The sequence below is a fragment of the Phascolarctos cinereus genome, unplaced genomic scaffold (assembly GCF_003287225.1).
Source record: "Phascolarctos cinereus isolate Bilbo 61053 unplaced genomic scaffold, phaCin_HiC Scaffold_4;HRSCAF=312, whole genome shotgun sequence".
Lineage (NCBI taxonomy): Eukaryota > Metazoa > Chordata > Mammalia > Diprotodontia > Phascolarctidae > Phascolarctos > Phascolarctos cinereus.
In genome coordinates, this window is record NW_027555847.1 from 678,252,564 (window position 1) to 678,279,729 (window position 27,166).

Below are 27,166 nucleotides of genomic sequence, written 5' to 3' on the forward strand. Positions count from 1 at the left end.
TCTCACATGAAAAGATAGAGGATCACTTATGGAGAAAATCTGATTATTCCGAAAAGAAAAGCACTGAGAAACTTCTGCCGTAGTTTTGTGTGTTTTTGTGTTAGAAGGGACCAAGGTGGGTTCCCTCTAGGAAGGGGTGCTATTCCTAGAGGACTGATAGAGGATCTTAGGACATTGAGAGCAGGAAAGGGCTTTAGAGACCATCTAGTTAAGTGACTTACCCAAGATCACACAGATAGTAAGCACTGGAGGCAGCATTTGAACCCAGGCTCTCTGAATCCAGAGCTACTGCTAAGATGAAGTGAGTATTGACTTGAGTTTGCTATTCAGACCTAGGTTCTAATCTCAGATTTGACACTAACTGTATAAACACCGGAGCAAATAACTTCTTTCTAGGCATCAGTGTGTTTATTTCTAAAAGGACTAGAGGTTTCTTCCTGATTGAATAATTTATTTTTTAATGGGCTCTTAAAACTTTATGTTCTTCAGGTCTTACGATCTTTGATTCTGTAATCCTAAATTTGAGTGCTACCGATCTATGCACTTTTTAAACATGAGGAATTCTGCCTGAAGTTTGTGATTTTAAGGCCCTTCTGTCATTTAAAAATCTGTTCTCATTAACATGGAGCATAACAGTTGATATTATGCAGTATCCAGGCAGATTTTTTTTTTTTAGGGATTCATTTGTAAGGCTCATTGTACCAGGCAATAGCTCCTTTCCTTGGTGTTATTTTGGAGCTATTTGTAGAGAAGTATACCTGTCTCTTAGTTAACGTGCAGTCAAGATTGTAAGCATATAATCTTGCACTTGTCCAGATACTTGACTTCCTTCATTTAAACATTGCTGTTGAATAGGGGTCCCTGAGTTATGGCAGGTCAGCTCCTACACATCTAGGTGACATAATGGATAGAGCACTGGACCTGGAATTAGGAAATTCAAATCTCGTCTCAGTCACATACCAGCTGTGTGACCCTAAACAAGTCATTTAATATATCTACCTCAGTTTCCTCATCTGTAAGATGGAAATAATAAGATATATCTCCCAGGGACGATGTGAGGACAAAATAAGATGATATCTGTAAAGTGCTTTTTGAACCATAAAACACCATGTAAATGCTGTTATTACATACTACTAATAAATTAATCCTCTGAATTTTTGACTTGCTAGTCACCATTATTATACATAGAACTTTATACTCAGAGGAACTGTGTTCTAGGTGCATCTGAATTTGTGTTTGAATTAATAATGTTGCTTATAAATTTGGAGAATGGTCTTAAAATTGGTCCAGTTTTCCAGATTAGGTCTAGAATTAAGTGGTTATTCTCCGCATGGCTCAGGCTTGAAAGGATTTCAGGAGGCCAGAGGCTATTAACAGTGTGGGTTGTTTCTTTTAACTGTTTTGTCAGCAAAAGCAGCATGCTTCTGCTGTTCTCTAGAAATTTGGGTCTCACTCCTCACTTTCTGTATAGCCATTAAACTGCTACAGGCTGTTTGGTGTGGACTCTAGAAGCATCTGATTTCAGGGACTAATTTGCAAAGTTAGAAGAGTGTGTTCTTTCTTCCACTGTTTATCGCTTTATTTTTAGAAAGTGTTTGTTGGGAATGTCTAGTTGTACAAATAAAATGAGTTTAGCTCAGGGCCCTTGTTTTCTCTTCTCAGAGTCTATTTGGCAAATAGAAGAGGGGGCAGAGCCTCATCTTCTTCCTCTTCCTTACAGGTTTTGAAGGGATCTGTAATCCTGTGGGGATGCTCTAGTAGAAAGTGGGGCAAAACATAGGAAGACAGTTAAAGGAAAGTGGGATGTTTGACAAATGAAATTGACTCAAGTCAGCTCTTTTGATCAGCCTTTATTCAACTTTTCTATGATCTATTTAAAAATTATGCATTTAACTTTAAATAAACACAAAATCAGTTAAATATATTTACAATTATTTTAACATAAAAATGAATTTCTTCATAGAGTATTTTTTTTTGACAACCAGAGTATTTTTATTTTGACATCTGAATAAGTGTTGACTCCTTAGGACACAGCTTTTGACTACTTTTCCAACTTATTCATCAGCTTGTTGCATTGTGCCTTTCTCAGAAACATTAGATGCTGTCCAAAAATTTTCTGATATCCTTGTTTTTGACTTTGGTGGCCTGTTGGATCAGGGCAGCTGAGTTTGATACAAGTTGAATATCATTTCCTTCAAGAATTAGCTCGTCATTTTGGGTTCGAGAAACACTTGATCTCATGTGTACTCTTTGGATGTATTTTTCACCCAAGAAATTTCTGATTTTGAATAACAACATTGATGGGGAAGTGAGTATACACAGACCTTATCTTATAACAAAAACCCAGGGTAACACCTTTGATCATGTTTTGTCCATGACTACAGATTTTATGTATGGATTGCAAGTTCTTTTCAATTTCCCCACCACTTGTCTACCCAGAGCCTTTTTTTCTTCTTTACAAGGAGACTGAGCTTAACCTTGATATGGTTGAAATCCATATGGAGGATTCCTCTGGGTCCCTTCACAAATAACTGTCTGACCCATAAGAGAGATGTCAACATTTTCAGGGATATCAATGGTCTGGTTTCTTAGAATGGTCTTCATTCTGGTAGTGAATGGGCCAAAGAAAAAAGGACAGGGACTGTTTTGGCTTTTTCTTCATGTCTCCAGTGCATAATAAATGCCTTTTGATTAAGATTCCTTTAATTAAACTTTTGTTGGTATATTATCCATTAATTTACTTAAATGTTTTTGAACTTCATTTTCAGATTTTGTCTCTTCATGAAGTTTACAGTTTTCAAAAATTGATCTTATTAGTAAAGTATTTTTGTATGAGTGGTAATCTCAAATGAGGTAGGAAAGAGTTTTTTGAAAATTGAGAAGCCAAGCACAGGGGCTTCTGTACTTGGGCACAGAATTGAATTGGAGGAAAAGAGCAGTTTGAATTGCCTTTGGAAAATTGCAGAGTTCTCTTAATGACCCTAAACTTCCTCCTGAAACACAGGTTCATCTTTGTTAATACCAATATTCTTCCGGGGATGTTAAGTGGCTGTAAGTCATGGAACATTATAGGGTCTAAAGAATTAAAAGGACAGATTACCCAAAGGGCATTGGAGAGGTGTGGTGTATGGTGGGGCGTGAACATACAGATAAGGAATTGTTATACATGTTAAGGATATCATAAAAGAAATGCACTATTGAAAAAGATCTTGGGTTGGTTACATGGCTGAAGTGGGAGATAACTGATGGTCTGCCTCGGTGCCCTATTGGTATTCTTACAGTGTCAGAGTACATCAAGAAGGCCCCCCAGCACATTGATGAGAACACATCTCCTTGGAGTTTGAGAGGATATGCCTTACAGAACAAAGAACTTTTGTCTTCCCCAGGTGAAAGTGATCTGTACTACATCACATTTTTCGCAGCACTATTTTCTTTGTACTTCTCATTCTTTCTTGTATGATAATTGACTTAGTTTGGATGTTCACAACAATTTAGAGGATCAGAAAAGGTAATCGGAGGATCGTAAATTGAGAACTAAATGTCTTTTACGGGCTATTAAGTCTATCGGGACCCCTTCCTCCATTTTACAGATGAGGAAACAGGTTAAATGACTTGCCCAGGTCCCATAGCTAGTATGTGTCAGGTGGATTTTGAACTCAGGAACTACTGACTCTAGGTTCACTAACATATCAGCTATACTGCACTGTCTCAAGGCTCCCCTATCCACTTTCTCCACCGTTTAGTGACAAATTTTGCTTTTGAAATTGGTGACTGGAAAAATGAAAAAGACAACCTTTGCTCAAAACTTTGCTTTTGGAGCCAAATACATGCAAGAATTTTTGGAGTAACAGACAACTTGGCCATGGATGGTGAGGCTTCTGCTTGGGAGTAGCATACTAAGTGGGCATCACAGAACCAGGGTAGTTGTAGCTAAAAGATAGTCATCAGAGAAAGATCTAATAGTTTGCTCTGAGGGTGACCTCAGGTAGGAGTTGGCACTTAGCAATAGCCTGCGTTAGCTTGGTTCGGTTCTGGAGAAACTGATTCCTAATTGGTTAAAATTAGATATATACTTAATCGGGGGTGGCTGTGTGGAACCATAGAGCATAGAGTGCTGGGTTTGGAAGATTCATCTTTCCAAGTTCAAATCTGGCCTCAGGCACTTACTATTCTGGGCAAGTCACTTAACTCAGTTTACCATAGTTTCCTTATCTGTAAATTGAGCTGGAGAAGGAAATGGCAAACCTCAGTATCCCTGCCACGGAAACCCCAAGTGGGGTCATGGAGAGTCTAGCACAACTGAAAAATGACTGAAAAACAACAAGGTATAGACCAGCATCTTTCCAGGCTGATGCCACATTATTTGCCCTCACTATTTTACACACTTGACCTACTTTCTGTTCTCTGTACTTGACATTCCATTTCCTACCTTTGCACAGGTGTCCCCCAATTCCTGAAAAGCTACATTTTTTGAAAGCTTATGTGACGTCCTTGTTTAAAAAAAAAAGGAATCAGTAAACTTTTAAAAAATGCTTTTTCTGAAGGGCACTATACTAGGCAGTGGGTTAAAAATCTAGTAGTGATGGGTATGACCAATAAACAAATAATTATATAAAGAAGGTAAAATAGAAGTGTTATAGGGATCTGGGGGTATTGAGAAGATAATTTTCCTGTTGTAAGGATCAGGGGGGCTTCATGGAAGAGGTGCATTTCAACTGGGTTTTGAAATATGGATAGAATTTTGACTAGTGTAAATGGTGGTGAAAGATTAGGATCATAATTTCAGCATAGGATGGGAACAAACTTATAGGTCATCTAGAGTCCCAGGACTTCTTAAACTTTTTCCACTCTGGACCCCTTGCAGTACTTCTTAAAATGTTAGAACTGTTTAAGAAGCACTGATAGACCAGCCCCCTAATTTGAATAACTTTTAATCCATTATAATATGAATAAATCATTTATATCCTTCACTTGAGACTTAGAGGAGATCAGTCAGATTTACTTAGTATATTCTCTTGTCTCGATTAACAACTTGCTTTAGCTCAAAGTTGATTTTTAAACCCTGATTGATTTCAGGCCAAGGCACATCCCCTCTCATCCCAAACCACCAACATAAAATTACAAGTACAGCTTTTGTAACTTCTCTGAATTGGAGAGATTGCAAAGAAATTTATTCTGAAAGTGTAATATTCATCACAGTTTGGTATTTCTAAAGCACCTTTTAACTAGAAGTGTTGTAAACTCAGCATTGCAAGTTGAATACTGAGTTTATCTTTGATTGCACTGGGAGCAAGTCCTGTGATTTGATTTCCATTTCCTTAAATGTGGTAATTGGCATTTTGAAAAGTTTCAATTTAAAGGACCATCTCTCTTTTGGCCTAATTGATCATCATGGAATTTGAACACTGTAATAATTTTTTTGGAGGGGGTTATGATATTTGCTAGTGCTTTAAAGAGGACAAGATAACACAGAAATATGGTATAAGTGCAAGGAACCCTGGCTGGTATTCAGGAAACTTATGTCCATTATATATTGTGTTAATTCTCCCCCCTCCCCCCCAAACAAAACAAAACAAAACTTATTTTTATACATGTTGTCTTCCCGGGTATAATGTAATCATCTCCTTAAGAATAGAAGTTGCTTCATTTTTGTCTTTTCTTCTGTGATATTGTAGATGTTTAATAAATGGTTGTTCATTATTTGTAGTGAGGTCTCTCATTGCTAGAGGTGTCTGAACAGAGATTTGATGACTATGAATCAGGAATCCCTACATTCTTTGATATTAGTACTATGGAAATATGATGACTTCAAGGCTGCTTTGGTAGGCCTCAGCCTGGCTTCATTTCAGTTCAGTTCAGAAACATTTATTATAAAAGAAAAATATATATATATGTATATATATAAATAAAAGACAATCCCTGCTTTCAAGGAGCTTACAGTCTTCTTGGGGAAGACCACATACAAATGTTGCAGGAGACAGTGGGGGCATTGTAGTGCAGTGAGGGATATAAGCACCGGGGCAGTGTCAGAGTTTCTGAGTTTGAATCACAGTCAGTTCTGCTGCTTCTACCTTTGGGATCTTGGACAAGTACTTTAAGCTCTCTGGTCCTCACTTTTCTCATGTAAATTGCTACATGACTTAAAGTCCCCTACAGTCTAAAATCTACCGTCAGTAATCCTAGGAGTAGCTGACAAAAAATTGGCTTTTGTGCACCTGCTGGTAGAATGTAAGGATCTTTAGAGCAAGGGCTATTTTTTTGTCTTAGTATCACAGCGTCAAGCTTAATAGAAATTGAATTGAGTCTTTTGTTCATTTATTTATTATTTATTCATTTATTTATGGGGCAGGGCTTAAACCAAATGAAGACCCAAGGCCCTTCCAATTCTAGTATTATACATAGAACGTTCTAGGTAGGGTTTGAACCCAAATTCTTGACTGTTAAATTGAATTCTCTTTTCATTATACCATTTTAACTTCTTCCCACTATACCATTCCAATGACCATTCCAAAGTTTGAGATTGATTTTTGTCATGCTGACCATTTTAGGAGGAAAAGCATCAAGTTGCTTAATCTAAACTCATTTGCATGGATGATACAGTGAAGCTCCAGATAATTATGTGGAATTAACCTGGCTAGTCTTTCGTTTTGCGTTGATTTAACTTCTTCCTCTAACTTGAGTTCAGAAGGGAAAAGAGAAACGATACCTAATTTTTTAGTAGAACATTAAATTTAGGACAAAAAAAGGGCAGAGTTTCCCCTTTCATCTCTCTTGTAGCTTTTGACAACTCTGGTGTGTTTAAAATTTTCTGTCTTCTCCTTTTTGACCTCTCTCCTTCGCTTGTCGCTGTTGATCCCGCCTCCCCTTTCTCTTGGCATTTCTAATTCTTTTCCTCCTGTTTGACCTCTGCCTTATCTCCTTTGCTGGCTCATCATCCAGCCCTTCTTAAACTGTGGCTTGCAACCCCATATGGGGTTGGGAAAAATTTGGCAATAGTAAGAGGTTTCTGACCACTCAACGACCAAAAATTAATTCAGAATCAAATGGGTAATGAACCTGAGGTGTTTCTGGCAGCATTTGCTTGTGTTGCATCACACAAGTCCACTGTAGCCTTGGTTCTGAGCACAAAGCATGTGCACTGCAAAGTCTAGGCCATGAAACACCAACTAATGCTGCTGAAATTGGAAAAGGGGTGGAAGAAGTTTAAGCAGCCCTGATCTGCACCACAGCCCTGTCTGAGGTCGTTCCCTGTGGCTCTGTTCTGATCTGTCTCCTCTTTCAGTTCTCTTTCACTTGATGGCAGGTAGGTGGCACAGTAGAGAGAGCACTGTCTTCATGAGTTCAAATTGGCCTCAGATTTCACTAGGTGTGGGCAAGTGATTTTACCTTGTTTGCCTCAGTTCCTTTTCTGTCAAAGGAACTGCAGAAGGAATGGCAAACCATTCCAGTATCTTTGCCAAGAAAACTCCAGATGGGGTCATGGAGAGTCCAGTGTGACTGAAACAACATCAACATTATCATCATCGTTTGGTGGCCTCATCAGTTCCCCAGAGTTTAATGATCCCTTCTGTACAGATAATTCCCAGATCCAGCCCCAGCCTCTCCTCAGAGCGCCACATCACCAGCTGTCTCTTGACTATTTCAAACTCCATGTCCTGGAGACATCTTACTCAGCATGTTCCAAAAGGAGCTCATCTGTCCCTCATCTTTCTCATCAGATGTCCCTATTTCTCTCCAGGGCACCCCTGTTCTTTCAGTGTCCCAGGCTTGTAATCAGTCATCCCACTTATTTATTCACTTAGTTGTCCTACCTTTCTATGCTACCTCCATTGCCCTTGCAGCGATCCATTTCTTTGTACTCAGTACCATCTGACTTCAGTTCTATAACCTCGTACCACCTATAACCACCTATAACCTAAAACCTCTTGCTGTTTTCAGGGGCTTCCTAATTTGCCTCCCTGCCCCAAGTCTCTCCCTGCTCCTTCCACATAGCTACCAAAGTGATTTTCCTTAAGTGCAGATCTGACTTTGTCAACAACCCTTCTACTCAGTAAAAGTCTATGGCTCCCTATTTCCTCTGGAAATATAAACAAATATAAACTCTTCTGGCTCTTAAAGCCTTGACCTCAAACTTGACCTCAGCAGCTTTTCTACATTTTCTCCCTTTGGGTCAAAGTGGCTTTCTATTCCTGGAACATGGCACTGTCTGTCCCTCCTGCCTAAAATTCACTCTTTCCTCACCTAAGCCTTTCTTATTCTCCCTAGTTACTAGTGTCCTTACTCCCTACTGACTACCTTATATTTTAATCATCTTGTATTTATTCTGTATATGCTTACATATGTATATCTAGATGTTTTCTCTTTTGATAACATGTAAACTCCTTCAGAATAATGAGTTCACTCTTTGTATTTGTAACCCCCTGCCTAGCACAGTACCTGGTTTTTAGTGCTTGCTTGTGTGATTAAAATCCACTGGCATTATAGTTGTGACTATACTAATGCATGGCTATCTTAGGTGATAAACTGCTAGTGAGAGGCAGTAATGAAAAACAGAGATTAGTTTATTTGTGTGGATTCTGCCATTTAAAAACCTTGTTTCTATTTTTATATACAGTACAATCACTCTAACCCCTATTTCTTTTTTCTTTTCTTTTTTTTTGTTAGGCGGTGGGGTTGAGTGACTTGCCCAGGGTCACACAGCTAGGAAGTATTATGTGACTGAGTGGATCTGAACTCAGGTCTTCCTGACTCCAGGGCCGGTGTTCTATACGTTGCACCACATAGCTCCCCTTAAACTTAACCCTATTTCTTAGAGAAACAGGTTTTGGGAAGTTCCTGATTCAAAGAACTAGTAACTGTTCAGTTACATTAAATCAGTGTTTAAACTTGGTATTCGCCTAATTAACTTTATAAGAATTTCTGACTCTAAAATAATCATTGTAAAAATAGCCAGCATTTTTGTAGTGTTTTAAGGTTTGCTAGGCAGCTAGGTGGTACAGTGGATAGAGTGCTGGGCCTGGAGTCAGGAAGACCTGAGGTCAGATATGGCTTCAGACACTTACTAGCCGTGCGACCCTGGCAAGTCACTTTACCTTGTTTGTCTCAGTTGCCTCATCTTTCAAATGGTCTGGAGAACAGGGTCAGACACGACTGGAAACGACTAACCATCAGAATTAAAATTTTCAAAGTACTTTAAAAAATATCGTCTTGTTTGCTCCTCATCACCAGCCTGTGAAGTTCATGCTATTGCTGAAGAAATGGAGGATGAGAGGTGGGTAACACAGCTGGTAAGTGTCTGAGGGTAGAATTTGAACTCCAGTTCTTCCTGACGGCCCAGCTTTCTGTGCCATGTAGCTGCTTAAAAGACTGGGAAGACCTTTGTATAAAGCGTTCCTTAAGCAGTCCAGTTCTTTTATTGTATAGAAGTCTACTTTCCAGGCTAAGGAAGATGATAGTTCCCTGTCCTGAGATCAGACCTCACATGGAGAATAGTGTTCACTTCTGACTACTATTTTTCACCTTGACAAGCTGGAGTATTTAGAGGGTAGCTGATGTGATAAAAATGGATCTAGAAACCATTTCATATTGATTAGTTCAGGGGAGACAAAGGGTTCTAGTAGAAGGAGTACCAGAAGATGTGAGTTCAAGTTCTGACTGTTGCTTACTAGCCATATAATCCTGGACAAATCCATTTACTTCTCTGAGCCTTTGTAAAATCGAGATACTACTTCAGTCAATAAACATTTGTTAAAACTGCTACTGTGTGTCAGACACTGTGCTAAGTAAGCATTGAGGATACAAAAAGGGGCAAAAGATAGTCTCTGCACTCATGTCTTTATAGAGCAAGCTTTATATAGGATAAATAGGAGATGATTAACAAAGGGAAATTAAGATGAGGTGGGGAAGGTTTCCTGTAAAAGATGAGAGTTTAGTTGGAACTTAAAGGAACTACCTACTTCAGCTACTACCTACCTTATTTTTTGAATTCAGCCTATGATTTCATTGCTATAGGGAGCTCCAGATGAGGCAACTACCTTTGCCAAAGCAGTCTGTTGAGCAATTTGCGGTTGTAGTGCCTAGGGCACTGAGAGGTTAAATGGCTTTCTCAGGGGTCTTAGTCATTGTGTATCAAACAAGACATGAAACCTCTGGTCATACTGGCTCTTAAGCTGGCTTTCTTTCCTGTGTGCCTCTCACGAACCTTAATTCAGCAAGCACTTACAAGCACCTACTATAGGCCAGGCGTTGGGCCTGGGATTGCAGAGGCAGGTATGGAACTGCTGTTCATGCTCTGGCAACTTATGTTTTGAGGGAGAGCAAGGAGAGGGGAGACAACTTGAACACAGATGAGATGATACAAAGTAATCCTTTTTTGGGGTGGGGGGAGCACCAAGAGAAAGAGGGGAGGAAAGAAGATTCTCAGCGGCGATCAGTAGAGACTGTGAGTGGATGACATTTGCTGAGCCTCAAATGGTGATCAGGGGATTCTGGGAAGGGGAGATGAGGAGGGAGACTATTCATCACATGTATGGGGATCATCCAGCCTTTGCAAAAGCAGAGTGATGGAAGGTTGGCTTCTTTTGTTTGGGGGAAAAGGTCAGTTTTGGCTGCATTTAGGACATGGTTATTGAGTAGAAAGAGCTGTGTCAGCTCTCCAGCGCTGTCTGTGGTTGGTGTCATTGCTTGAAGGAGCCAGAGAGATTTAGTCAGTAGTCAGCAAGCATTGGTTCAGTGCTTCCGGTGTCCTGGACGGTGCTTAGCTTGAAGGAAATGGAACTTAAAGGGGCATGGCTGCTGCCTTCAGACACTGTATGATTTAAATATGTATTATTTCATATACATTCTTGGGTTGTTTTTGTTCTGAACCTAATCACCCCAGCAAAGGTGTTTCTGTATACATATACATAGCAGAACACAAAAGAGAAGATTCCTTGTGACACTGAGTCTCTTCTCTGACTTACATTGGGAGGCCTGGTATGTGAATGGGGGGCTTAGATTTATTTTACTTGGTTCCTTGGAGCAAAATTGGATCAGAGAAGTTATCAGGAGACAGATTTCAGTTTAAAATTATAGAGTCATGTCGTGTGCCACCCCCCCCCCCAGACACTTGGGAGAATTTTGTCACAGGTACAGAAGTTATGGCTCTGCTGTTCACTTGCCTGATTAATCACAGGCCTAAAGGGGCTCCCCCCATGCAGCTTCTGTTAGACATAAAAAAGTGGCGATTTGGCTCTCTGAATTCTAAAGTTTTGTGACTCTGTTAGAGGTCATTGGGTTAAATTGACAAAGGTCCATCTGGGGTTTCGAATAGAAAAAATACACAGAAAAAACCCAACAACTGCCGGTTCAAGGTCTCCTTCATTTTTGTTAAAATACAATTTAATTGGAGCATGTAGTGAATTCTTTCTTAGCTGATAGGCAAAACTTTTAACGCTCAAAATATTAATTACAGTCTGATGCTTTTTTTAAGTGATTTTATGGCATATAGATGGCAAGTATGAAATTATAGTATTTAAATATTCCTGTTGTTTTTATATTAATTGAGATGGAAAAGCATTTAAAGGCTTACTGTGTTCCCACTGTGCTAAATGATAGATAACAATAGAAAAGCAGTTAGGATAGCTAGGTGGCACAGTGGATCAAATGCCAGGCCAGGCCTGGAGTCAGGAAGACTCATCTTCTGAGTTCATATCTGGCCTCAGACACTTACTAGCTGTGTCACCCTGGGCAAGTCACTTCACCCTGTTTACTTTAGTTTCTTCATCTGTAAAATGAGCTGGAGAAGGAAGTGGCAAGCCACTCCAGTATCTTTACCAAGAAAAGCCCCAAATGAGGTCACAAAGAGTTGGACATGACAGAAAACAACTAAACAACGAGGAGAGCAGCAAGGAAACAAAACAGTGCTTGCTCTTAAGGAATTCAGATTTTAATTAGGGGAGACAGCCCAGCTGCAGGAACTCAGAGGCCAGCCAGTCCACTGGTCCTTGGTGTGCTGAACAACTCAGCCAATAGCAGTTGTCAGGGGGCCAGAGGGCAAAGTGGCAGAGCACGTGAGACTTAGTAATAAAGCTAAAATATGTATATAATGATAGCTTGTGTTTATACGATACACTCTATATGATACTTGACAGTTTAACACACAGCTATTTTCTTGCCTGTGATATTGTAAATGAGAGAATGCCAGAATTATCGTCCCCATTTCACAGATTAGGAAACTGAAGTTTAGGTTAAATGCTTTACCCAAGTTCCTATAGATAGTAAATGGTATATTTAGGACTTGAAATTGGGCCTTTTGACTCCCAGTCAGGTTCTTTTTTTCATTATATTCTGCTGCTTTTTTATTGTGTCATGTTATATTCTGAATTTGTGATTGGAAATTGTCCTGATCTCATACTGAGTGCAGGTTGCAGAATTCTCTTATGCCCAGTGGTCTTGTTGGAGTTTTTTTGGGTAAAATTTATTAGCAAAAGCAGCATGATACTGGGGAAATTACAGTATCGTAGGGGACCTGGGTTCTAGCTTTGCCACTAACTGACTGTGTATGTTCAAGTCACTACTTCTCTAATTTTTAGTTTCTTCAGTTGTAAGAATGAGATAATTGGGCTAGATATCACTGAGTTCTCTTTCAGCTACAACTCCCAAGGTTTTATGCTTTTGTGAATTGAGTTAGGAACTTAACTTTGAGGCTTTGCTCATTACTTCCCTTATATTTACCTACTTCTAAACGGAATGTTATGAACATCAAGAAATTGTAAAGAAAATTTTAATTAAGAAACTAAATATTGGCAGAACATTGTTATTCTGTTACAGTTCCTTAAAGATGATGCTTCATTTTCCTTATTCTGGTTACCCTGGAACCAAACACTTTTTTTTGTGTTGTTTTGTTCTGTCTTGTTTTTTATTTCGAGGCAGTTGGCATTAAGTGACTTGCTCAGGGTCACACAGCTAGTAAGTGTCAAGTGTCTGAGGTCACATTTGAACTCAGGTCCTGCTGATCCTTCTGACTAGGGCTGGTTCTCTATTCACTGCACCCCGTGCCCCCAACCCCCAAGCACTTTTTAGCCTTTTTAAGTCATCATGAAATTGATGGCAAGATTTTCTGAATTGATAGTATAGATTAGAAATAATTTTTTTTTACTCTGATTTGGATTTAATCTGATTGGATTTTTAAATCTGATCTGATTTTTAATGTATGGCATATGTATCTCCCCTACCATTTGGGGATAAGAAAAAGAAACTGGCACTGAATGAATTCAGTCGTGTCCCCAGGACCTGAACAGGGCTTATGTACAGACAGAAATGCCTGATTTGATCTTTTTTAACCTAGTGTGTCAGAGAGAGAAATGACACCCTTCTTAGGGGAGGGCTGGAAGCCCAGTCAAATAGTGGTACTTACCTCTCCTGTGGCTAGCAAGTTCCTACTTTCTAATACCTGTGATTGAGATGCCTCAGAAGCCATTCCAGTCTTTCTTCTCTGTCCCCCCCCCACTTCCCCCAAGCTGGCAAAAAAACCGAAAGAAGCAAACCCAGCCTATGTTCCCTGATTTCTTATCAACCCCTACCCTGTTCTGTCCTTCCCCATTATGTCCTCTGGAACAAACTTCCCTTGTCTTAGACTTCTTCCTTTCCAGTCCTTTTCATCTTCTTCCACTTGTAGAAATTTAATTCTTCTAGATGAACCTGAATCCAAATGTATGTCAAAATCAGGGCAGTAGTCATTCATCTCCATTTGGTTTTGTTTGTGTGGATGGACAGCCCAGACTTGTTCAAGTGATTACAGATCTCTTCTAGGTTGCTCTGTGATGTTCTGGGACTTGATGCAATCAGCACAACATCAGTTACAAACAGGAACATTGAGATGACCTCTCTTGCCACATGTAATCTTCAGCTTGGCCTCTGTACCAGATCTAAAGAGAATAAAAATGGGAAAAATAACTGGTTGAACCGACTATATGGAGAAGCGATCTGTGCTGGAGGGTGATATATTTGTAAGGGTGGTTAAGGGGCCTATATGCAAAGTATCTGAAGGAGGTGAAGATACCAAAAATGTAGAAAATACCTCAGACCTTTATGAATACTGCCCAGAAAGGCGACCAAAGAGAACATCAGTAACCACTGACCTATATGCTTACCTTCTCGTCTATACAGAGTATTTGAGAGTCATCTGCACGTGCACTGAGAGCATTTTTGAAGTATTAGTAGAGAGCAGGCAGAGTTTTGCAAAATGACGTTAAATAATAATAACGAACATTTATGTAGCATGTTAAGGTTTATGAGATAGGTGCTGTCATTGTCACCATTTTACAGATGAGGAAGCTGAGGTAGGCAGATGTTAAGTGACTTGCCCGAGATAATAGGTTTAGGAAGTGTTTAGAGGCAAGATTTGACCTTAAGTCTTCCTGACACCAGGGTTGGCCCTCTATCCATGCTGTCACTTAACTGCCTTAGGCAATTCTGTTCCCTGATTATTCTTGTTTGTTTAGATTGCCATGTGTCACCTCAAATGTTTTTATACACATTGGTCTTGTGGATTTCTTTGGGGTTGTAAGTTTAATAGTAGTATTATTGGGTCAAAGGGTTTCTAGTTTAGTAATTATTTTTCCTCTTTTTAAAAAAAATAATGAATTTAACAAATGTAAAAATGGACATTTCTATGTACATATAGAAAAAGAGTATTATACATGAAACTGCAGCTTATTATTATATGTGGCTTGCTTGTCTTTTTAAGTTCAACCTTTCTAGTAGCATTCAAAACTGTGCTACTTGGTGCTTCTTTCTGACTTTCCTTTTCTTAGTTTAGTTACTTTTTGTGACAGTTTATGTTTTAAATCCTGGCAGTATACATATGTTTCTGATAAGTCATTTCTTGTGTCAAGTATTATGTAAAATATTCATTTCAGCCATTTTTGGTGTATGTAAAGCTGAACATTATATACTTGAGGTTGATGATGACATAAAGATAATAAGGTAGAGTTTTAAGAAGTTTGCAGTCTAGTCATGGAGATAAGACCAGGCAAACAATGTGATTCTGATTGGGAGCATTGGGGAAGGTTTCCTGGAAGAGAAGTGGATTTGGAGTATCAACCACTGACAGATGGAAGGGTGACCTGAGCATAGTTGAATCAAGTCACATAATCAGAAAAAAGATTCCCAGTACAGAGAATAGTCTGGTTTAACTGCACAAGTCTTTCCTCACTCCAGTCCCTTTTCCTCTTGTTGGTCAAAGCAGTTTTTCTAAGAAGCAGATTTGGCCATGTTACCCATCTGCTGAATAAATTCCAGTGGCTCCCTGTCACTTCCAGGGTTAAATGCAAAATTCTCCTTTTGGCACTTAAAGCCTTTCATAGCCTAGCCGTCCTCCACCCCTGCCTCCAATCTTCTTATACCTTACACCCCACCCAAGACTTGCCTTTTGTAGATGAAGAAACAGATTGTAGAATTTATTGTAACTTGTTCAACAGATGATAAATTCTGCATTAAATTGTAGGATTTATTTGTTGAAAGTCATGCCAGACATAGGATTTGAACCCAAATCCTTTGATTCCAAATCTAGCATTCTTTCTACTCCTCTAAGCACCAGAAAAGAGCTAGATTTTAGAATAGAGATGAACCTGGAAGCCTCTGTGGAATGGATTGAATCATGACTGGGGCCTGGGAGATAATGCTAGGAGATTACTGCAGTATTCCAGTTGAGAAGTGTTTTGGGTCTTTTTCTGAGGCCTACTGCTGTGCACTGTCAGAATAACAGGAAATATTGAATTTATGACATTATTGTAGTATTCTAGCATTTTGCCTTGCTGGTGAGTAAGAAGTATGATGTTTAGCGTGTCCACATCATTAGGTAACCTTTTAAGAATGTATTGCAGTTTGTATTTACTACTATATTTGGAAGTTTTTATCACCACATAGTGATGTGAGGTTGGAAAGTGCTCTAGATTTTTCATTCTAAAATTTGTGGCTAGCACTATATGTGAATTATTTGGGCAAGATGAATATTTGGCTACTTGTGCTACAGGAAAGACCTTCAAATAAAAAGCTATAGTTCTTTTCCTTGAAGAGCTGACAAAAAGAGCTAATAATGGTCTAATTCTTCTAGTATTAAAACAGAACCAAAACTTTCTGTTGTTAAGGCTCCTCAGAGTCATTTCTTCCCCAGGCTAAAACATCTCCAGTTCTTTTAGTTGTTCCTCAGATAGCAGTGGTTATATACCTTCACTGTCTTGGTTTCTACCTTCTTGACGGTGTTTGTTGGTGTCACTTTTAATGTATATGTAACAAATACATGAGAGTAGGAGTCTTTCCAAGAGTGCTCTGAGTGAAGCACTAGTTTAGAATTTCAGAGATTTGCCTTCTGGTCCCAGCTTTGTCACCAGCTAGCTGTGTGACTTTGTATTCTTTAAATCAATTTATTTTGGTTTATCAACAATCACTTCCATAAGCTTTTGAGTTTTGAATTTTTCTCCCCCTCCTTCCCCACCTATAGGCTGTACCTATACATTCCTATTAAACATATTTTCACATTAGTAATGTAAGGAAGAATTAGAACCAATAGGAGGAACCACCAGAAAGGGTAAACAAAACACATCAGAAGAAAAAAAAATAGCAAATAGTCTGCTTCGATCTACATTCCAACTCCATAGTTCTTTCTCTGGATGTGGGTAGCATTTTCCATCGTGAGTCTTTTGGAGATGTCTTAGATCCTTGCATTGCTGAGAAGAGCTAGGTCTATCAAAGTCAGTCATCACACAATGTGGCTGTTACTGTGTACAACGGTCTCCTGGTTCTGCTCACTTCATTCGTCATCAGTCTCTACGAGTCTTTCCAGGTTTTACTGAAGTCCACTTGCTCGTCGTTTCTTACAGCACCATAGTATTCCATTCCATTCATATACCACAACTTGTTCAGTCATCCCCCAATTGATGGACATCCTCTCAATTTCCAATTCTTGGCTGCTGCAAGTATTTTTGTACATGTGGGTCCTTTTCCTGTTCGTGTGATCTCTTTGTGATACAGCCCCAGAAGTAGCTGTGTAACTTTGGATCAGCCACTTCTCTCTAGGCCGCAGTTTCCCCATGTGTGAAAAGAAGGAGTTCAGCCAGATGATCATGGGAATGCTAATGTCTTGCATTTATATGAGGCTTTTACATGCATTATTTCATATGATCTTGAGATTCCTTCTGAGAGTAGACACGAGAAAGATGCAAGACATTGAGCACAAAGTTTTTGGCATCAAGAAAGGTGGAGGGGAGGATAATGTGGACAATAAAATAAGAAATCAAATTTTTCTATATTACTTTTATAATTAACCAGAATGAGAACAAGTAGAGAGAGTACTCTAGTCAGCCAACATAGATCAGAAGTTTTGGGTAAATATTGTTAATATTGGGTGAATATTCCAGCTTTTCAGGTAAACTGTGGCCCGCTGGTAGTCTGCAGACTAATCTTTTGTAGTGAGGCTTACAGAACTTCCAGCCTCGGGATAGGACATCTTTAGTACTTTAAAATATCTATAGTTTTGCTTCAGATATAGATGGCAGTTCCTTTGTAATGGTCTTAGCACTTGTTGTGAGCGCTGCTGCCCAGCAGTGACAGCTTTTACTCTCGGTAACTTCCAAGGCCCCTGCAGTGGTTGTGCGGGAGAACCTTTTGCTCTTGCTGTATCTTCATACAGAACCTAGTAGTGTACAAGGGTCTCTGGGTGGTCTCTGGTCCCCCTCACAGTGGAAGCTGACTTTCCTAGTATTCTTGACTCATTTTTGTGGTGGAAGAAATTATTTATGGAAAGTTTTCATTTGATTTCTGGATTGTTATTTAGTCATTTAGCAGAAATTTTATGTTTTTGCTGGAGTGACTTTGTGGGAACTAGGTGTTCCGCCCCTTGACCTAAAATTCATTTTGAGGCTTGTTACATTTTACTCCTTTCCTTCCTTGTACTTTATGATCCAACCACTGGTCTACTTGTTCTTTCTCAGACGTGACACTGTATCTCCTGTTCCTGGAATGCTCTTTCGCCCTACCTGCATTTTAGTTTACCTTGATTTTTTCAAGATTCAGCTGAAATCCTGGATGATTTCAGAAAAATGTAGAAAGACTTACACAAACTGATGCAAAGTGAATTGAGCAGAACCAGGAGAACATTGTATACAGTAACAACAATATTGTCTGATGATCAGCTGTGAGTAACTTAGCTATTCTCAGCAATACAAAGCCAAGACAGTTCCAAAGGACTCATGATGAAAAATGCCTATCCACATTCAGAGAAAGGACTGATGGAGTTTGAATGCAGAATGAAGTGTACTATTTTTCACCTTACTTGTTTTTTTTTTGGGGGGGGTGAAGATGGTTTGCGTCTTCTTTCACAACATGACTGATATGGAAATATATTCTGCATGATTGAACATGTATAGTCTGTATCAAATTGCTTGCCTTCTCAGTGAGGTGGGGAGGGTAGGGAAGGAGGGAGAGAATTTGGAACTCATTGTTTTTACGTGTAATTGGGAGATGAAGAAAACGTTTTTAAAAAATAGTTCAGTTAGAAAAAGATTCAGTTAACATCTCACTTTTTTTACTTTCTTTTTAAAAAAATTTATTTATTTTTAGTTTTCAGCATTCACTTCCATAAGATTTTGAGTTCCACGTTTTCTTCTCATTTCTCCCCTCCCCCACCCCAAGATGGCATGCAGTTTGGTATAGGCTCTACATATACATTCATGTTGAACCTGTTTTCACATTAGTCATGTTGTAAAGAATTAGAACCAATGGGAGAAACCATGATAAAGAGAAAACAAATGAAAAAAGGAAAAAAAAAGAGCGAGCAAATAATATGCTTCAATCTGCATTCAGACTCCATAGTTCTTTTTTTGGGTGTGGATAGCCTTTTCCATCATGAGTCCTTTGGAGTTGTCTTTGATCCTTGCATTGCTGAAAAGGGCTAAGTCTGTCAAAGTTAGTCATCGTACAACATGGCTGTTACTGTGTGCAACGTTCTCCTGGTTCTGCTCACTTCACTCACCATCAGTCCGTACAACTCTTTCCAGGTTTTTCTGTATGTGTGGGTCCTTTTCCCGTTCTTACGATCTCTTTGGGATACAGATCTAGAAGTGCTATTGCTAGGTCAAAGAGTGTGTACATTTTTATAGCCCTTTGGGCATAGTTCCAAATTGCTCTCCAAAATGGTTGGATCAGTTCACAACTCCACCAACAATGCATTAGTATTCTAATTTTCCCACATCTCCAACATTTATCATTTGTCCTGTTTTATCATACTAGCCAATCTGATAGGTGTGGTGTGGTACCTCAGAGTTGTTTTGATTTGCATTTCTCTGATCAATAGTGATTTAGAGCGCTTTTTCATATGACTATAGATAGCCTTAATTTCTTCCTCTGAAAACTGACCATGTGTCAGTTGGGGAATGACTTGTATTCTTATAAATTTGACTCAGTTCTCTGTATATTCAAATGTCACTTTCAGCAAGATATCTTTCCCTCTCCACCCAGTTGCTATTGCCTTCCTTTCTGAGATTACCTTGCCTCTATTGTTTCTATATCATGTACTCAGTTATCTTCTTGTCCTATTAGAATGTGAGGGTAGGGACTATGTTTTCCTTTTTTTGCATCCTTTATTCATAGCACAGTACCTGGCATTTAGCGAAGATTTGATAAATGCTTGTTGAATGACTGCCTGGATAGATAGATCTGGAAATCGAGCCAGGAACCCTACAGAAGCTCTGTTAGGTAGCTCTGTTAGCCTGTATCATCTTGAATTTGTAGTCTTTGGGAGAAAGGCTCCTCCCTTTTTGGAGGTATGTCTGCTTTCTCTTTGAGTGACCTAGTAATGCCACTGGGAGGCTTGAGAATAATGTGTGTGATGTTCTTTGTACTCTTTCAATTACCGTAGCGTTTCTTGCCTTCTTGGGAGGTACCTTCTTTGTAAATGGATGTTGATGATTTTCCCTCTTATTGATAAAGATAATCCGTGTTGTAGGAGAACACAGGATCAGATTGTTTTAGTTCTAAGTAGTAGCCCCACCTCTGATAGTAACTATTCTATAGCTTGGATTTCTTCCTTTGAAAAATTCCTGTTCATATCCTTTGGCCATTTGTCTACTGGAGAATGGCTCTTGTTCTTATAAATTCCTGACCCTGGACTCTCTTCCTCTTCAGCCACACCTTTTATTTTCCTTAAATCTGCTTCAAGATTTAGCTCAAATCTTACCTTTTGCAGGAGATCTTTCCTTCTTTACCCAGCTGCTGTTGCCTTCCCCTGAGATTACTTCCCTTATGTATCTTGGAAATGATACTTTTATTAGAGAGACTTGCTGCAAAAATGTTTCCTAGTTAGTTATAATTGTTTTTAGTGAGGCAGTCTGGGTTAAGTGACTTGCTCAGGGTCACACAGCCAGTAAGTGTTAAGTGTGTGAGGCCAGATTTGAAGTCGGGTCCTCCTGACTCTAGGACCAGAGCTCTATCCACTGTGCCACCTAGCTGCCTCTTCCTAGTTAATTATTTACCTTTTTTAGGTTTGACTGAATTGGTTTTGTTTGTCGAAAAAACTTACAATTTTATCTAACCAAAATTGTCCACTTTGTATCCTTTATGATCTTCTCTCTTCCTTGTTTGGTTATAAACTGTTCCCTATTCAAAAGTTCCTGAAAAGTAATTTCTTCTTTCATCTTCCGCTTTGTTTGTGAGATTCCATATGAGCATGTGGAACTGTTTGTGCTTGACCTGTGGCAGAGCTGTCTGAGCTCATATTGTTCTGTCAGCCACAGTCAGACACACTATACCTTTACCTCAGCAGAGTGATGATCCTCTTCAAGCACAAAGGACAATATCCAACCACCTTTTATCTCCGAAGTCACTGTCATTTGCTGCTTATCTTGGCATATGGTGTGAGATGCTAGTCTGCGCTTCATTTCTGCCAGACTATTCTAGTTTTTCCAATAATTTTATCAAAATACTGGGACCTTCAGTTCCTGGAGCCTTTGGGTTTGTCGAACACTATGTTGCTAGATTTGTTTGGTTTTGTGTGCCATATACCTAATATGTTCCTGAACTGACTAATCTCTCAAGTTTTTAACACTGCTAAATAGTTTGGATGAGTCTTGCTTTGTAGTATAGTTTGAGACCTGGTACTGCTAGGCTCCCTTTCTTTTCTTTTCTTTTTTTTTTTCCCTTCATCTTTTCCTGCTTAAGATTCTTGCCCTTTTTGTCCCTCTAGATGAATTTTGTTATTATTTTTTTCTAGCTCTATTAAGTAATACTTGGTAGTTTGATATGGTACGGAATACTTAATTTAGGTAGTATTGCCATTTTTATCATATTGGTTTAGTCTTCCATGAGCAATTAATATTTTTCCAATTATTTTTCAATTAAAATTTTTTTTTTAATTTTTAGGCAGTTGGGGTTTTGTGGCTTGCCCAGGGTCGCACAGCTAGTAAGTGTCAAATGCTTGGTCTGAGGCTGGATTTGAACTCAGGTCCCCCTGACATCAGGGACAGTACTCCATCCACTGCGCCTCCTAGCTGCCCTTATTTCTCCAATTATTAGGCCTATCCATTTCTTTTTTTTAAAATTAATTTATTTTGATTTATCAACAATCACTTCCATATGCTTTTGAGTTTAAAATTTTTCTCCCCCTTCCTCCCCACCATCCTTCCCAAGATGGCACACAATCTGATATAGGCTATACATTTACATTCCTATTAAACATACTTTCACATTAGTGATGTTGTAAGTAAGAATTAGAACCAATAGGAGGAACCACCAGAATATCTGTTTCTGTAAAGAATATTTTGTGGTTATATTAATGTAATTTCATCTGCCAGTAATTTTCTGTGTAGTCTTGGGCAAGTCATTTCTCTGGGTTTTAAATTTCCCTATTCAGTTCAATTTAGTAAACATTTATCAAGTGCTTGATATATGCCAAACAGTATTTAGTACTTGGGTGAAGGCCATTATAGTCATTGATATCAAAGGAGGGGTCAGATGAAATTGAACTCAAAAATTATTTAATAAATATCTAATATGAACCAAGGAACTGTTGAAGAAACAGGATAGAATTAAACATCTAATTTAAATATTAATAAAATTAATAAATAAGCCCTGCGCAGCCTTGAGGTGTTTATGTTGTAAGGAGAGGTTTACAACATGTTGAGAAATAAGTATATTAAAAAGTAGTATGAGGAGAGAGTATTCGCAGTTGGTCAGCAGAAAAGGCGACAACTGAATTGAACCTCAAAGGATGATGGGGATTCTGAAAGGCAGATGTGAGGAGGCCTGTGGGACACCTTGTGCAATTCTCTGATGACGGAAGATGGAATGTTCTCAGAACAGATAATAGTTCAGTTTGGCTGGAACATTGAGTGTGGGAATGGAATTAATGTGAAATGAAGTTGGAAAGGTAGTTGGGAGCTAAATTTTGGAGATCCATCGATGCCAGGCTGAGGAATTTGTATTTTAATTTACAGGGATCAATTGAAAGAGTTAGAGCAAGGTGTGGCACGGTCAGACTTGTACTTCAGGAAGAGTGTTTTGGTACCTGTGGGGAGGATTAATTAGAGAGTAGAGAGATTGGAAGTTGGGAGTCCGATTAAGACTTTATTCAATACCTTTGGGACATTCAAGTAGACATGTCCAGTAGGCATTTCATCACATGGGAGAGACTACAGGAGAACAGTTAGGTCTGGATATGTGGATTTGGCTGTCATCTGCATCAAGATAATTGAGCCCATTGGAGCAGATGACATTCCCCAGAAGGTTTAGAGAGAGAAGAAAAGAGGTCCATGGTTGGTTACAAGAGTTAAATAGTGGTGAAGTAAAGGTGAGTGAGATAGAGCAGTCAGGCAGGTATAAGAGCAAGAGAGAAGGCAATATCACAAACACTGAGTAAGAGAGATTCAGAATGGGGGCAGCTGGGTAGCGTAGTAGACAGAGCATTGATCCTCGGAGTTCAAACCCAGCCTCAGACACATAATACTTACTAGCTGTGTGACCCTGGGCAAGTTACTTAACCCCGATTGCTTCACCCAAAAAAAAATCAGGAGAGAGAATGGGTGTATATGGGAGGAGAGGAGAAAAGAAGTTGGTTAAAAGCTTCAGAGAAATCAACAAGGTTAAGATAGTTGGGAGTGTTGGAGAGAGCAGTTTTATAAAGTAGATATATTTGAAATGTGTTTTGGGAGAGATCTCTGACATATTACACACACACACACACACACACACACACACACACACACACACACACACACACACACACACACACACACACACCCCAAGGTCCTTTTCAGTTTTGATATCATGCAGTAGCAGATTAAAGTTAATTAACAATGCAGGGACAAGTATGTAATTTGAACCTCAGGTTCAACTGTTCTTCTATACTTTTTGGGCTTGGTTCTTCCAAGGCCCAGATTCTAGCTCTGCAGCTTGCTCCTTGACTTTGTTTTCTTCAGAGACATTTAGGAATGGAGGCAAGTTCTTGCTTTGTAGGCTGACTTATCCCAGTATCTTCTTATAACTAAACAGTTTTTCAGACAGTGTGATTTAAAGGAATATTATAGTTTAAGAACAGGTTAATCTGGGATTTTTCAGAATTTTTTTCCCTCTTGTGAAAAGTAGGACATGATTCTTTTTATCTTCACTCTTAGCATCATTCTAACATCTAGTTTCTAGCATAATTCCCACTAGTTCTCCTGAATCCCTAGTCCAGGGCTCTTCCCATTCTTGCATGTTTCTGTTTTATGTCACACATTTAAAGCACCAACAAATTGTGATGTTCCCAGAAAAATCAATCCAGTATTCACTAATTCCAGTAGTGACTGAATTTGCCAAAATGTGGAAAACACAGTATTCATTTTTCTGTGGTGCCTCTGAGATATGTAGTACAAGGATTACTGCCCCCATTTTAAAGATGAGGAAAACTGAGGCTTGAAGAGCCTAGTGACTAGCCTAAGCTCATATAGCTAATAGGTATTTAGGGTAAGAATTTTATTTTACTTTTAGCTGTGACTTCAGCACTTTCAAGTATGTCACGTTGCCTCTCTTTCTGTTGTCAGTGCTTGTGATCCTTTAAGAACTTCGTGAAAAAGTGGGTAAATCTGTGAACTACAGTCATCTTTTACCATAAGAATAGGGGTTTTATAAGTACATTAGCAAAATGCATCACTGATGTTGACTTTGGTGAGTTTCCTCAGTGGGCTAGCTTTTTGTGTGGAGTACCACTGAACTTAAAAGCAGTAAAAAGAACCTGTGCTGGAGCTCAGACTTTGTTTGCTTAAATTTACAGCTGAACTGAACCAGCAACAACTCTGGTGAAGCAGTAAAAGTGAGTTGGACTGCTTGGTAAAAGGGATATTGTATAAGGAAGGAATGAAATGAATGAGAACTTGGGGTTTAAAGGTGAAGACTACATCTCTTCTATAGCTGACTGTCATACACTGACATGGATCTAGTTTTTTCTCTCTGATCTTGGAGAAAGCAGTTATTTCTGAGAGCAGCATCAAAGATAACTAACTCTCAATTAAAGACCAGATAGGTTTACCCTTTACACATTCATTTAGCCATAATGGACTAAAGAATAATACCAGCTCGTGTTTCTAGGACAATTCAGGGTTTTTATAAAGTACTTTGTTGAAGAAACTCTGTGGGCTACCTTTCTGTCTCCTCATACACATGGTAGATACTTAAAAATTGCACAATCAGTGAATCTTGAGAGATTACTGAAGAGTTCAAAAACTCAAGATTTAAAGCTTGAAAGGATCACTTAGTCTTACTCCCTCATTTTATATTGTTTTTAATTTAATTTTTTATTTGTTTTAGTTTTCAGCATTCACTTCTATAAGATTTTGAGTTCTAAATTTTGTCCCCCTCCCTCTGGCCCCTCCTCCCCAAGATGACGTGCAATCTGATATAAGCTATACATGTACAATCATATTAAACATATTTCTACATTAGTCATGTTGTAAAGAAGAATTAGAACCAAAGGGAAAAACTGTGAGATAGAAGAAACAAACAAAGAGGAAGTAGTATGCTTTGATCTGCATTCAGACTCCATAGTTCTTTCTCTGGATGTGGATAGCTTTTTCCATCATGAGTCTTTTGGAATTGTCTTAGATCCTTGTATTGCTGAGAAGAATTAAGTCTATCAACATCGGTCATCACACAGTGTTGCTTTTACTGGGTGCAGTGTTCTCCTGGTTCTGCTCACTTCACTCAGCATCAGTCCACCCAAGTCTTTCCAGGTTTTTCTGAAGTCCACCTGCTCATCATTTGTTATAGCACAGTAGTATTCCATCACATTCATATACCACAACTTGTTCGGCCATTCCCCAGTTGATGGGCATTCCCTCAATTTCCAATCCTTTGCCACCACAAAAAGAGCTGCTATAAGTATTTTTGTACATGTGGGTCCTGTTCCCATTTGTATGATCTCTTTGGTATTGCTGGGTCAAAGGGTATACACAGTTATATAGCCCGTTGGGCGTAGTTCCAAATAGCTCTCCAGAATGATTGGACCACTTCACAAGTCCACCAGCAGTGCATTAGTGTTCCAGTTTTCCCACGTCTTCTCCAGCATTTATCATTTCCTGTTTGTTGTGTTAGCCAATCTGGTAGGTGTGATGTGGTACTTCAGAGTTGTTTTGATTTGCATTTCTCTAAATAATAGTTATTTAGAGCATTTTTTCATATGACAATAGATAGCTTCCTCTGAAAACTGCCTGTTCATATTCTTTGACCATTTATCAATTGAGGAATGACTTGTATTCTTAAAGATTTGACTCAGTTCTCTATGTATTTTAGAAATGAGGCCTTTATCAGAGACACTGGTGTAAAAATTGTTTTGCAGCTTTCTGCTTCCCTTCTAATCTTGGTTGCATTGGCTTTGTTTGCACAAAAACTTTTAAATTTAATGTAATCAAAATTATTCATTTTGCATTTTATGATGTTCTTCATCTCTTGTCTGGTCATAAATTTTTCTCTTCACTGTAGATCTGAAAGGTAAACTATTCTTTGCTCTGCTATTTGACCTTATCTTGGTATATGGTGTAAGATGTCTCCCCTCTCCCTCGAATTTTAAAGAAGGAAGCTGAGGTCCAGAGGGATTCATGAGTGCTCCACTGTCACACAGGCAATTCTAGAGCTGAAATTCTAACTCATGTCCTCTGTCTTTAAATCTTGTTTGTTTTATATTATACTGTGATGCTTCTTTATATCCTTTTCATGTGGAAGCTGATGAATGTTTTTAGATGTCAAGTAATTGTTGAGTTTTGCATGTCTCTTCTATTACCCCTACTCTTGATGTGCAAGTGTTGGCATGTTTTTGCATGGTACCTGTGTACTGCAGAAACTGCCCTGTCACATGTAATTATAGTTCAGTACACAAAGGAAGCCAGATGGTAGTTAGTGACTTTGTAATCTTCCCCACCAAAATGCAGAAAGGAAAATATAGTGATGACAAGGAAGAAGAAAATGAAACTCTGTGGGAATTTTTGTGACTATTTAATATTTGATGATTGTGGAATGAGTGATTCTTTTGGGTTCTTGGAGAACTCACAGCATCTGAGTTAGATGGGCCCCAGAGGACATCTGCTCAACTCCATTTGAAATGGTGAAGCATTCCTGTCTAATGCTCAAGCATTGTCATTTTGACCTCTTGCTCAACATTGTTGCTTTTTGACTCAAGGCTTGCTCTGGGTGTCTTGAGACAGCTGTGGAAAATGGTGAGAAACCATGATGATTTTAGGTAGCTCAGATTTTAAGTGGGCTTGAGGGATGTGTGTGCACATATGGTGTGTACTACTAGCAAAATAACAGAAATTTAAGATAAGGATATTAAAATGTAGTTGCTAAAATGTAGTAGTAAAATGTAGCATTATTTAATTTTTTGACAGATAAAGTGAGTTTATCCAAATGAGGACATCCGTTTCAGCATGTTAACTATCAACATAAGAAGTTGTAAATATTTATACTATGATTTATTTTACTTAATTATCTCTCCTATAAGTTAAACTTTATGGGGCTGAATAGTCAAATTTCGTGGTACACAGTTGTTTCTAAAGAACTCATTTGGGTACCTGAATTTACAAATCTTTATTTTCTGAATGCAATAAAGGATATATATCAGAGATTAAATGAGAATCAAGAAAAAAACTGTAAAATGTTGAAAAGA

The 27,166-nt window shown here is 38.7% G+C and overlaps 1 protein-coding gene and 1 pseudogene across 1 annotated transcript in view; one reads left to right on the forward strand and one right to left on the reverse strand.

Annotated features, from left to right (window-relative positions):
- The window catches only part of ELL (elongation factor for RNA polymerase II), a 148,725-nt gene that overhangs the window by 26,136 nt on the left and 95,423 nt on the right, over window positions 1-27,166 (forward strand). The gene's annotated exons all lie outside the window — the stretch shown is intronic.
- On the reverse strand, window positions 2,055-2,604 carry LOC110223392 (large ribosomal subunit protein uL6 pseudogene; annotated as a pseudogene).